The following is a 13670-nucleotide window of genomic DNA, read 5'->3' on the forward strand; positions in this document are numbered from 1 at the left end:
TACCGGAATTTGTTTTTGGATAATTTCAAACAATTTGAGACCCACACCTGCCAAATATTGATTTACAATTTTTGATTGAATATGTATCTTTATTTTGTATAAAGGTACAGAAAACATACAATACATTACGTTCAAATGTATTACGTTGCAGCGAAGCTGTAAGCACAATACACCGTAAAACATAATCATTCATACTTTCTGGTACAATTCAAGACATTAGGAACAAGATATGACCAGGGATGCTGATGGGGGGTAGGGTACTAACTACCAGGGCCCAGGGGAGGGCTGGCAAATTTTAGCTCAGGGGACAAGACTCGATTCAGCAGCCAATTAGGAACCTTTTAAAGGAAAAAAATGCAGGTGGCCCAGTGACCCAGCCCAAAGTAGCCCTCTATGGGACCGACCCAAGGGGGAGATGCCTCCCGGCCCCCGAACCCAGCCTGCCCCTGCCCGGGCTGCACTGCAGATCACCAACTTTTTTATATTTTTTTTGCTTCTTCAAGTTTTATTTTAACTTTTCTGTTTTTGTTTTGTGTTTACCCAGTGTGTGTGTGTGGGGGGCTGCCATGGTAGACACCATATGTAGTCTGTGCATAGGCGGCCACATCATTCATTCATAGAATATTGTACTACAGCTGAATAGATTATGCGACCACTGTGAGTAGTATGCCATGTGGCCATCTATAGAAGGACCGCATAGGCTCCCTGCACTTCATGTCTGTAAGATAGTAGCTAAATCCCCTTCCGACTTCACCATGACAAATAAGCAAATGAGTGCTCAAAAGTAGAACAAAATATTCATTAAATTCAGTTGAGAACATTGTTGGTTCTAAATATAAATGCAGTATTCTTTATCACCATCCAAAAAATAAAACTAGAAATTCAACACGAAAAACGTTAAAAATCGCTATAATATTAAAAAGGCTGCCATGTCAGCTGGTGTCTTAATGGAAGAGTAGTTTGTTAAGACTATACTTTCAGGGATTATTTCTATAGTTTATACATTTGGAAATGTGCTCTAAAGTGTACAGACTCACCAACCATGAGGAAGAGTTTTAATGATTTCTCTTGAGTGTGAAGTGAGCTTGTAGTGCTGCTTTATGGTAGCTACTATCTGCTTTTGATGACTGTTTCTCTTTTCCTTTGTGGAAGAGTAGAGGAGTGAAATCACCAGCTGAGTGGTTGGGTTTCTGAATTGTCAACGACAGAGAATGTTATGAAAGAACATAAGCCGAGATTTCAGTGTAGCTGGATTTGCTTTGCTGTTGTTTTTGTAAAGTTCTGTCTTATGATATTAGAAATGGTTTTCTTAATAAGGACAAGCTACTTTGGTCATCTGGCCTGAGATTGGTGCAGCTGAGAGAACCTGGGTTATGTGCTTCTGTTGTAGTGAGCCAAAGATATCTAAAAATCATTGAGGAATGGGAAACCTTGTTGATAGAGTAAGACGAGGACCATGTTTTTTCCAATATTTCTTTTACAGCATATTTTTGTAATAGCCTGTCCATTAGACTGGGGCCATACTTGCTCTGCACTTACTTATTTATTCATCTCTTTGGTTTGTCACCTCAACTGTTGTTTTTAAATTTTACAGATTGGTGGGTGCAGATGACCCTATGAGCTCCTCACCACAATCTAGGGTAGAGGTGTGGCCTGAGGTTCCCCTTTTCAAGGGGGTGGCAAAAGTTCAGTTGCCCTGGGGAAACCTTCGACAAAACCCAGGGCTAAAGGGACACCACCGAGCTTTGCGGTGAAGGGGGGCCAAAAGACCCCTTTTGGTGTTGGAGATAAAGGGGACCTGCCACTTTTAAGGAGGGCTTGATGTTCCGCACCCTGTGCACTTTTTTGTGTTTTTACACATTTTTTGCGCTCAGTGACCCAAAAGCATGATCCCAGGCTTTCAATATATAAGAGGAAATAAAAAAAAAAAAAAAAAAAAAATGTAACTGGGGAAGCAATTTGTTGGTATTAGGTTATCAAAACATTTTATGTTGCATTGTTTGCGCGCCTCTGCTTGTTGGGAGTATGATGGCGTTACTTGTATGAGAGGTTAAAGGGCCCTTCTCACAAGCTTCCAGCCCATACATAGTTTTCTTTCCCATTATGAATGTTTTTAGTTCTTACTATTTTAATTCGGATCTGTATTTCATTGTAATTGTACCGGAATTTGTTTTTGGATAATTTCAAACAATTTGAGACCCACACCTGCCAAATATTGATTTACAATTTTTGATTGAATATGTATCTTTATTTTGTATAAAGGTACAGAAAACATACAATACATTACGTTCAAATGTATTACGTTGCAGCGAAGCTGTAAGCACAATACACCGTAAAACATAATCATTCATACTTTCTGGTACAATTCAAGACATTAGGAACAAGATATGACCAGGGATGCTGATGGGGGGTAGGGTACTAACTACCAGGGCCCAGGGGAGGGCTGGCAAATTTTAGCTCAGGGGACAAGACTCGATTCAGCAGCCAATTAGGAACCTTTTAAAGGAAAAAAATGCAGGTGGCCCAGTGACCCAGCCCAAAGTAGCCCTCTATGGGACCGACCCAAGGGGGAGATGCCTCCCGGCCCCCGAACCCAGCCTGCCCCTGCCCGGGCTGCACTGCAGATCACCAACTTTTTTATATTTTTTTTGCTTCTTCAAGTTTTATTTTAACTTTTCTGTTTTTGTTTTGTGTTTACCCAGTGTGTGTGTGTGGGGGGCTGCCATGGTAGACACCATATGTAGTCTGTGCATAGGCGGCCACATCATTCATTCATAGAATATTGTACTACAGCTGAATAGATTATGCGACCACTGTGAGTAGTATGCCATGTGGCCATCTATAGAAGGACCGCATAGGCTCCCTGCACTTCATGTCTGTAAGATAGTAGCTAAATCCCCTTCCGACTTCACCATGACAAATAAGCAAATGAGTGCTCAAAAGTAGAACAAAATATTCATTAAATTCAGTTGAGAACATTGTTGGTTCTAAATATAAATGCAGTATTCTTTATCACCATCCAAAAAATAAAACTAGAAATTCAACACGAAAAACGTTAAAAATCGCTATAATATTAAAAAGGCTGCCATGTCAGCTGGTGTCTTAATGGAAGAGTAGTTTGTTAAGACTATGCTTTCAGGGATCATTTCTATAGTTTATACATTTGGAAATGTGCTCTAAAGTGTACAGACTCACCAACCATGAGGAAGAGTTTTAATGATTTCTCTTGAGTGTGAAGTGAGCTTGTAGTGCTGCTTTATGGTAGCTACTATCTGCTTTTGATGACTGTTTCTCTTTTCCTTTGTGGAAGTGTAGAGGAGTGAAATCACCAGCTGAGTGGTTGGGTTTCTGAATTGTCAACAACAGAGAATGTTATGAAAGAACTTAAGCCGAGATTTCAGTATAGCTGGATTTGCTTTGCTGTTGTATTTGTAAAGTTCTGTCTTATGATATTAGAAATGGTTTTCTTAATAAGGACAAGCTACTTTGGTCATCTGGCCTGAGATTGGTGCAGCTGAGAGAACCTGGGTTATGTGCTTCTGTTGTAGTGAGCCAAAGATATCTAAAAATCATTGAGGAATGGGAAACCTTGTTGATAGAGTAAGACGAGGACCATGTTTTTTCCAATATTTCTTTTACAGCATATTTTTGTAATAGCCTGTCCATTAGACTGGGGCCATACTTGCTCTGCACTTACTTATTTATTCATCTCTTTGGTTTGTCACCTCAACTGTTGTTTTTAAATTTTACAGATTGGTGGGTGCAGATGACCCTATGAGCTCCTCACCACAATCTAGGGTAGAGGTGTGGCCTGAGGTTCCCCTTTTCAAGGGGGCGGCAAAAGTTCAGTTGCCCTGGGGAAACCTTTGACAAAACCCAGGGCTAAAGGGACACCACCGAGCTTTGCGGTGAAGGGGGGCCAAAAGACCCCTTTTGGTGTTGGAGATAAAGGGGACCTGCCACTTTTAAGGAGGGCTTGATGTTCCGCACCCTGTGCACTTTTTTGTGTTTTTACACATTTTTTGCGCTCAGTGACCCAAAAGCATGATCCCAGGCTTTCAATATATAAGAGGAAATAAAAAAAATAAAAAAAAATGTAACTGGGGAAGCAATTTGTTGGTATTAGGTTATCAAAACATTTTATGTTGCATTGTTTGCGCGCCTCTGCTTGTTGGGAGTATGATGGCGTTACTTGTATGAGAGGTTAAAGGGCCCTTCTCACAAGCTTCCAGCCCATACATAGTTTTCTTTCCCATTATGAATGTTTTTAGTTCTTACTATTTTAATTCGGATCTGTATTTCATTGTAATTGTACCGGAATTTGTTTTTGGATAATTTCAAACAATTTGAGACCCACACCTGCCAAATATTGATTTACAATTTTTGATTGAATATGTATCTTTATTTTGTATAAAGGTACAGAAAACATACAATACATTACGTTCAAATGTATTACGTTGCAGCGAAGCTGTAAGCACAATACACCGTAAAACATAATCATTCATACTTTCTGGTACAATTCAAGACATTAGGAACAAGATATGACCAGGGATGCTGATGGGGGGTAGGGTACTAACTACCAGGGCCCAGGGGAGGGCTGGCAAATTTTAGCTCAGGGGACAAGACTCGATTCAGCAGCCAATTAGGAACCTTTTAAAGGAAAAAAATGCAGGTGGCCCAGTGACCCAGCCCAAAGTAGCCCTCTATGGGACCGACCCAAGGGGGAGATGCCTCCCGGCCCCCGAACCCAGCCTGCCCCTGCCCGGGCTGCACTGCAGATCACCAACTTTTTTATATTTTTTTTGCTTCTTCAAGTTTTATTTTAACTTTTCTGTTTTTGTTTTGTGTTTACCCAGTGTGTGTGTGTGGGGGGCTGCCATGGTAGACACCATATGTAGTCTGTGCATAGGCGGCCACATCATTCATTCATAGAATATTGTACTACAGCTGAATAGATTATGCGACCACTGTGAGTAGTATGCCATGTGGCCATCTATAGAAGGACCGCATAGGCTCCCTGCACTTCATGTCTGTAAGATAGTAGCTAAATCCCCTTCCGACTTCACCATGACAAATAAGCAAATGAGTGCTCAAAAGTAGAACAAAATATTCATTAAATTCAGTTGAGAACATTGTTGGTTCTAAATATAAATGCAGTATTCTTTATCACCATCCAAAAAATAAAACTAGAAATTCAACACGAAAAACGTTAAAAATCGCTATAATATTAAAAAGGCTGCCATGTCAGCTGGTGTCTTAATGGAAGAGTAGTTTGTTAAGACTATACTTTCAGGGATCATTTCTATAGTTTATACATTTGGAAATGTGCTCTAAAGTGTACAGACTCACCAACCATGAGGAAGAGTTTTAATGATTTCTCTTGAGTGTGAAGTGAGCTTGTAGTGCTGCTTTATGGTAGCTACTATCTGCTTTTGATGACTGTTTCTCTTTTCCTTTGTGGAAGAGTAGAGGAGTGAAATCACCAGCTGAGTGGTTGGGTTTCTGAATTGTCAACAACAGAGAATGTTATGAAAGAACTTAAGCTGAGATTTCAGTATAGCTGGATTTGCTTTGCTGTTGTTTTTGTAAAGTTCTGTCTTATGATATTAGAAATGGTTTTCTTAATAAGGACAAGCTACTTTGGTCATCTGGCCTGAGATTGGTGCAGCTGAGAGAACCTGGGTTATGTGCTTCTGTTGTAGTGAGCCAAAGATATCTAAAAATCATTGAGGAATGGGAAACCTTGTTGATAGAGTAAGACGAGGACCATGTTTTTTCCAATATTTCTTTTACAGCATATTTTTGTAATAGCCTGTCCATTAGACTGGGGCCATACTTGCTCTGCACTTACTTATTTATTCATCTCTTTGGTTTGTCACCTCAACTGTTGTTTTTAAATTTTACAGATTGGTGGGTGCAGATGACCCTATGAGCTCCTCACCACAATCTAGGGTAGAGGTGTGGCCTGAGGTTCCCCTTTTCAAGGGGGCGGCAAAAGTTCAGTTGCCCTGGGGAAACCTTCGACAAAACCCAGGGCTAAAGGGACACCACCGAGCTTTGCGGTGAAGGGGGGCCAAAAGACCCCTTTTGGTGTTGGAGATAAAGGGGACCTGCCACTTTTAAGGAGGGCTTGATGTTCCGCACCCTGTGCACTTTTTTGTGTTTTTACACATTTTTTGCGCTCAGTGACCCAAAAGCATGATCCCAGGCTTTCAATATATAAGAGGAAATAAAAAAAAATAAAAAAAAAATGTAACTGGGGAAGCAATTTGTTGGTATTAGGTTATCAAAACATTTTATGTTGCATTGTTTGCGCGCCTCTGCTTGTTGGGAGTATGATGGCGTTACTTGTATGAGAGGTTAAAGGGCCCTTCTCACAAGCTTCCAGCCCATACATAGTTTTCTTTCCCATTATGAATGTTTTTAGTTCTTACTATTTTAATTCGGATCTGTATTTCATTGTAATTGTACCGGAATTTGTTTTTGGATAATTTCAAACAATTTGAGACCCACACCTGCCAAATATTGATTTACAATTTTTGATTGACTATGTATCTTTATTTTGTATAAAGTTACAGAAAACATACAATACATTACGTTCAAATGTATTACGTTGCAGCGAAGCTGTAAGCACAATACACCGTAAAACATAATCATTCATACTTTCTGGTACAATTCAAGACATTAGGAACAAGATATGACCAGGGATGCTGATGGGGGGTAGGGTACTAACTACCAGGGCCCAGGGGAGGGCTGGCAAATTTTAGCTCAGGGGACAAGACTCGATTCAGCAGCCAATTAGGAACCTTTTAAAGGAAAAAAATGCAGGTGGCCCAGTGACCCAGCCCAAAGTAGCCCTCTATGGGACCGACCCAAGGGGGAGATGCCTCCCGGCCCCCGAACCCAGCCTGCCCCTGCCCGGGCTGCACTGCAGATCACCAACTTTTTTATATTTTTTTTGCTTCTTCAAGTTTTATTTTAACTTTTCTGTTTTTGTTTTGTGTTTACCCAGTGTGTGTGTGTGGGGGGCTGCCATGGTAGACACCATATGTAGTCTGTGCATAGGCGGCCACATCATTCATTCATAGAATATTGTACTACAGCTGAATAGATTATGCGACCACTGTGAGTAGTATGCCATGTGGCCATCTATGGAAGGACCGCATAGGCTCCCTGCACTTCATGTCTGTAAGATAGTAGCTAAATCCCCTTCCGACTTCACCATGACAAATAAGCAAATGAGTGCTCAAAAGTAGAACAAAATATTCATTAAATTCAGTTGAGAACATTGTTGGTTCTAAATATAAATGCAGTATTCTTTATCACCATCCAAAAAATAAAACTAGAAATTCAACACGAAAAACGTTAAAAATCGCTATAATATTAAAAAGGCTGCCATGTCAGCTGGTGTCTTAATGGAAGAGTAGTTTGTTAAGACTATACTTTCAGGGATCATTTCTATAGTTTATACATTTGGAAATGTGCTCTAAAGTGTACAGACTCACCAACCATGAGGAAGAGTTTTAATGATTTCTCTTGAGTGTGAAGTGAGCTTGTAGTGCTGCTTTATGGTAGCTACTATCTGCTTTTGATGACTGTTTCTCTTTTCCTTTGTGGAAGAGTAGAGGAGTGAAATCACCAGCTGAGTGGTTGGGTTTCTGAATTGTCAACAACAGAGAATGTTATGAAAGAACTTAAGCCGAGATTTCAGTATAGCTGGATTTGCTTTGCTGTTGTTTTTGTAAAGTTCTGTCTTATGATATTAGAAATGGTTTTCTTAATAAGGACAAGCTACTTTGGTCATCTGGCCTGAGATTGGTGCAGCTGAGAGAACCTGGGTTATGTGCTTCTGTTGTAGTGAGCCAAAGATATCTAAAAATCATTGAGGAATGGGAAACCTTGTTGATAGAGTAAGACGAGGACCATGTTTTTTCCAATATTTCTTTTACAGCATATTTTTGTAATAGCCTGTCCATTAGACTGGGGCCATACTTGCTCTGCACTTACTTATTTATTCATCTCTTTGGTTTGTCACCTCAACTGTTGTTTTTAAATTTTACAGATTGGTGGGTGCAGATGACCCTATGAGCTCCTCACCACAATCTAGGGTAGAGGTGTGGCCTGAGGTTCCCCTTTTCAAGGGGGCGGCAAAAGTTCAGTTGCCCTGGGGAAACCTTCGACAAAACCCAGGGCTAAAGGGACACCACCGAGCTTTGCGGTGAAGGGGGGCCAAAAGACCCCTTTTGGTGTTGGAGATAAAGGGGACCTGCCACTTTTAAGGAGGGCTTGATGTTCCGCACCCTGTGCACTTTTTTGTGTTTTTACACATTTTTTGCGCTCAGTGACCCAAAAGCATGATCCCAGGCTTTCAATATATAAGAGGAAATAAAAAAAATAAAAAAAAATGTAACTGGGGAAGCAATTTGTTGGTATTAGGTTATCAAAACATTTTATGTTGCATTGTTTGCGCGCCTCTGCTTGTTGGGAGTATGATGGCGTTACTTGTATGAGAGGTTAAAGGGCCCTTCTCACAAGCTTCCAGCCCATACATAGTTTTCTTTCCCATTATGAATGTTTTTAGTTCTTACTATTTTAATTCGGATCTGTATTTCATTGTAATTGTACCGGAATTTGTTTTTGGATAATTTCAAACAATTTGAGACCCACACCTGCCAAATATTGATTTACAATTTTTGATTGAATATGTATCTTTATTTTGTATAAAGGTACAGAAAACATACAATACATTACGTTCAAATGTATTACGTTGCAGCGAAGCTGTAAGCACAATACACCGTAAAACATAATCATTCATACTTTCTGGTACAATTCAAGACATTAGGAACAAGATATGACCAGGGATGCTGATGGGGGGTAGGGTACTAACTACCAGGGCCCAGGGGAGGGCTGGCAAATTTTAGCTCAGGGGACAAGACTCGATTCAGCAGCCAATTAGGAACCTTTTAAAGGAAAAAAATGCAGGTGGCCCAGTGACCCAGCCCAAAGTAGCCCTCTATGGGACCGACCCAAGGGGGAGATGCCTCCCGGCCCCCGAACCCAGCCTGCCCCTGCCCGGGCTGCACTGCAGATCACCAACTTTTTTATATTTTTTTTGCTTCTTCAAGTTTTATTTTAACTTTTCTGTTTTTGTTTTGTGTTTACCCAGTGTGTGTGTGTGGGGGGCTGCCATGGTAGACACCATATGTAGTCTGTGCATAGGCGGCCACATCATTCATTCATAGAATATTGTACTACAGCTGAATAGATTATGCGACCACTGTGAGTAGTATGCCATGTGGCCATCTATAGAAGGACCGCATAGGCTCCCTGCACTTCATGTCTGTAAGATAGTAGCTAAATCCCCTTCCGACTTCACCATGACAAATAAGCAAATGAGTGCTCAAAAGTAGAACAAAATATTCATTAAATTCAGTTGAGAACATTGTTGGTTCTAAATATAAATGCAGTATTCTTTATCACCATCCAAAAAATAAAACTAGAAATTCAACACGAAAAACGTTAAAAATCGCTATAATATTAAAAAGGCTGCCATGTCAGCTGGTGTCTTAATGGAAGAGTAGTTTGTTAAGACTATACTTTCAGGGATCATTTCTATAGTTTATACATTTGGAAATGTGCTCTAAAGTGTACAGACTCACCAACCATGAGGAAGAGTTTTAATGATTTCTCTTGAGTGTGAAGTGAGCTTGTAGTGCTGCTTTATGGTAGCTACTATCTGCTTTTGATGACTGTTTCTCTTTTCCTTTGTGGAAGAGTAGAGGAGTGAAATCACCAGCTGAGTGGTTGGGTTTCTGAATTGTCAACAACAGAGAATGTTATGAAAGAACTTAAGCCGAGATTTCAGTATAGCTGGATTTGCTTTGCTGTTGTTTTTGTAAAGTTCTGTCTTATAATATTAGAAATGGTTTTCTTAATAAGGACAAGCTACTTTGGTCATCTGGCCTGAGATTGGTGCAGCTGAGAGAACCTGGGTTATGTGCTTCTGTTGTAGTGAGCCAAAGATATCTAAAAATCATTGAGGAATGGGAAACCTTGTTGATAGAGTAAGACGAGGACCATGTTTTTTCCAATATTTCTTTTACAGCATATTTTTGTAATAGCCTGTCCATTAGACTGGGGCCATACTTGCTCTGCACTTACTTATTTATTCATCTCTTTGGTTTGTCACCTCAACTGTTGTTTTTAAATTTTACAGATTGGTGGGTGCAGATGACCCTATGAGCTCCTCACCACAATCTAGGGTAGAGGTGTGGCCTGAGGTTCCCCTTTTCAAGGGGGCGGCAAAAGTTCAGTTGCCCTGGGGAAACCTTCGACAAAACCCAGGGCTAAAGGGACACCACCGAGCTTTGCGGTGAAGGGGGGCCAAAAGACCCCTTTTGGTGTTGGAGATAAAGGGGACCTGCCACTTTTAAGGAGGGCTTGATGTTCCGCACCCTGTGCACTTTTTTGTGTTTTTACACATTTTTTGCGCTCAGTGACCCAAAAGCATGATCCCAGGCTTTCAATATATAAGAGGAAATAAAAAAAATAAAAAAAAATGTAACTGGGGAAGCAATTTGTTGGTATTAGGTTATCAAAACATTTTATGTTGCATTGTTTGCGCGCCTCTGCTTGTTGGGAGTATGATGGCGTTACTTGTATGAGAGGTTAAAGGGCCCTTCTCACAAGCTTCCAGCCCATACATAGTTTTCTTTCCCATTATGAATGTTTTTAGTTCTTACTATTTTAATTCGGATCTGTATTTCATTGTAATTGTACCGGAATTTGTTTTTGGATAATTTCAAACAATTTGAGACCCACACCTGCCAAATATTGATTTACAATTTTTGATTGAATATGTATCTTTATTTTGTATAAAGGTACAGAAAACATACAATACATTACGTTCAAATGTATTACGTTGCAGCGAAGCTGTAAGCACAATACACCGTAAAACATAATCATTCATACTTTCTGGTACAATTCAAGACATTAGGAACAAGATATGACCAGGGATGCTGATGGGGGGTAGGGTACTAACTACCAGGGCCCAGGGGAGGGCTGGCAAATTTTAGCTCAGGGGACAAGACTCGATTCAGCAGCCAATTAGGAACCTTTTAAAGGAAAAAAATGCAGGTGGCCCAGTGACCCAGCCCAAAGTAGCCCTCTATGGGACCGACCCAAGGGGGAGATGCCTCCCGGCCCCCGAACCCAGCCTGCCCCTGCCCGGGCTGCACTGCAGATCACCAACTTTTTTATATTTTTTTTGCTTCTTCAAGTTTTATTTTAACTTTTCTGTTTTTGTTTTGTGTTTACCCAGTGTGTGTGTGTGGGGGGCTGCCATGGTAGACACCATATGTAGTCTGTGCATAGGCGGCCACATCATTCATTCATAGAATATTGTACTACAGCTGAATAGATTATGCGACCACTGTGAGTAGTATGCCATGTGGCCATCTATAGAAGGACCGCATAGGCTCCCTGCACTTCATGTCTGTAAGATAGTAGCTAAATCCCCTTCCGACTTCACCATGACAAATAAGCAAATGAGTGCTCAAAAGTAGAACAAAATATTCATTAAATTCAGTTGAGAACATTGTTGGTTCTAAATATAAATGCAGTATTCTTTATCACCATCCAAAAAATAAAACTAGAAATTCAACACGAAAAACGTTAAAAATCGCTATAATATTAAAAAGGCTGCCATGTCAGCTGGTGTCTTAATGGAAGAGTAGTTTGTTAAGACTATACTTTCAGGGATCATTTCTATAGTTTATACATTTGGAAATGTGCTCTAAAGTATACAGACTCACCAACCATGAGGAAGAGTTTTAATGATTTCTCTTGAGTGTGAAGTGAGCTTGTAGTGCTGCTTTATGGTAGCTACTATCTGCTTTTGATGACTGTTTCTCTTTTCCTTTGTGGAAGAGTAGAGGAGTGAAATCACCAGCTGAGTGGTTGGGTTTCTGAATTGTCAACGACAGAGAATGTTATGAAAGAACATAAGCCGAGATTTCAGTGTAGCTGGATTTGCTTTGCTGTTGTTTTTGTAAAGTTCTGTCTTATGATATTAGAAATGGTTTTCTTAATAAGGACAAGCTACTTTGGTCATCTGGCCTGAGATTGGTGCAGCTGAGAGAACCTGGGTTATGTGCTTCTGTTGTAGTGAGCCAAAGATATCTAAAAATCATTGAGGAATGGGAAACCTTGTTGATAGAGTAAGACGAGGACCATGTTTTTTCCAATATTTCTTTTACAGCATATTTTTGTAATAGCCTGTCCATTAGACTGGGGCCATACTTGCTCTGCACTTACTTATTTATTCATCTCTTTGGTTTGTCACCTCAACTGTTGTTTTTAAATTTTACAGATTGGTGGGTGCAGATGACCCTATGAGCTCCTCACCACAATCTAGGGTAGAGGTGTGGCCTGAGGTTCCCCTTTTCAAAGGGGTGGCAAAAGTTCAGTTGCCCTGGGGAAACCTTCGACAAAACCCAGGGCTAAAGGGACACCACCGAGCTTTGCGGTGAAGGGGGGCCAAAAGACCCCTTTTGGTGTTGGAGATAAAGGGGACCTGCCACTTTTAAGGAGGGCTTGATGTTCCGCACCCTGTGCACTTTTTTGTGTTTTTACACATTTTTTGCGCTCAGTGACCCAAAAGCATGATCCCAGGCTTTCAATATATAAGAGGAAATAAAACAAAAAAAAAAAAAAAAAAAAAAAAATGTAACTGGGGAAGCAATTTGTTGGTATTAGGTTATCAAAACATTTTATGTTGCATTGTTTGCGCGCCTCTGCTTGTTGGGAGTATGATGGCGTTACTTGTATGAGAGGTTAAAGGGCCCTTCTCACAAGCTTCCAGCCCATACATAGTTTTCTTTCCCATTATGAATGTTTTTAGTTCTTACTATTTTAATTCGGATCTGTATTTCATTGTAATTGTACCGGAATTTGTTTTTGGATAATTTCAAACAATTTGAGACCCACACCTGCCAAATATTGATTTACAATTTTTGATTGAATATGTATCTTTATTTTGTATAAAGGTACAGAAAACATACAATACATTACGTTCAAATGTATTACGTTGCAGCGAAGCTGTAAGCACAATACACCGTAAAACATAATCATTCATACTTTCTGGTACAATTCAAGACATTAGGAACAAGATATGACCAGGGATGCTGATGGGGGGTAGGGTACTAACTACCAGGGCCCAGGGGAGGGCTGGCAAATTTTAGCTCAGGGGACAAGACTCGATTCAGCAGCCAATTAGGAACCTTTTAAAGGAAAAAAATGCAGGTGGCCCAGTGACCCAGCCCAAAGTAGCCCTCTATGGGACCGACCCAAGGGGGAGATGCCTCCCGGCCCCCGAACCCAGCCTGCCCCTGCCCGGGCTGCACTGCAGATCACCAACTTTTTTATATTTTTTTTGCTTCTTCAAGTTTTATTTTAACTTTTCTGTTTTTGTTTTGTGTTTACCCAGTGTGTGTGTGTGGGGGGCTGCCATGGTAGACACCATATGTAGTCTGTGCATAGGCGGCCACATCATTCATTCATAGAATATTGTACTACAGCTGAATAGATTATGCGACCACTGTGAGTAGTATGCCATGTGGCCATCTATAGAAGGACCGCATAGGCTCCCTGCACTTCATGTCTGTAAGATA

The 13670-nt window shown here is 40.5% G+C and overlaps 6 non-coding genes across 6 annotated transcripts; all 6 read left to right on the top strand.

The window, feature by feature from the left end:
* Positions 1-965: 965 nt before the first annotated feature.
* Positions 966-1183, top strand: LOC142142181 (small nucleolar RNA U3). The gene has a single exon (XR_012689110.1). It is a non-coding gene; the product is annotated as a small nucleolar RNA U3 (small nucleolar RNA).
* Positions 1184-3123: 1940 nt separating this feature from the next.
* LOC142142191 (small nucleolar RNA U3) lies at positions 3124-3341 on the top strand. The gene has a single exon (XR_012689119.1). It is a non-coding gene; the product is annotated as a small nucleolar RNA U3 (small nucleolar RNA).
* Positions 3342-5277: 1936 nt separating this feature from the next.
* LOC142142108 (small nucleolar RNA U3) lies at positions 5278-5495 on the top strand. Its single transcript, XR_012689047.1, has one exon. It is a non-coding gene; the product is annotated as a small nucleolar RNA U3 (small nucleolar RNA).
* A 1938-nt stretch (positions 5496-7433) lies between these two features.
* On the top strand, positions 7434-7651 carry LOC142142109 (small nucleolar RNA U3). The gene has a single exon (XR_012689048.1). It is a non-coding gene; the product is annotated as a small nucleolar RNA U3 (small nucleolar RNA).
* A 1936-nt stretch (positions 7652-9587) lies between these two features.
* On the top strand, positions 9588-9805 carry LOC142142110 (small nucleolar RNA U3). The gene has a single exon (XR_012689049.1). It is a non-coding gene; the product is annotated as a small nucleolar RNA U3 (small nucleolar RNA).
* Positions 9806-11741: 1936 nt separating this feature from the next.
* Positions 11742-11959, top strand: LOC142142136 (small nucleolar RNA U3). Its single transcript, XR_012689071.1, has one exon. It is a non-coding gene; the product is annotated as a small nucleolar RNA U3 (small nucleolar RNA).
* The last annotated feature ends 1711 nt before the right edge of the window (positions 11960-13670 follow it).

The sequence above is a fragment of the Mixophyes fleayi genome, chromosome 2 (genome assembly GCF_038048845.1).
Source record: "Mixophyes fleayi isolate aMixFle1 chromosome 2, aMixFle1.hap1, whole genome shotgun sequence".
Classification (NCBI taxonomy): Eukaryota; Metazoa; Chordata; class Amphibia; order Anura; family Limnodynastidae; genus Mixophyes; species Mixophyes fleayi.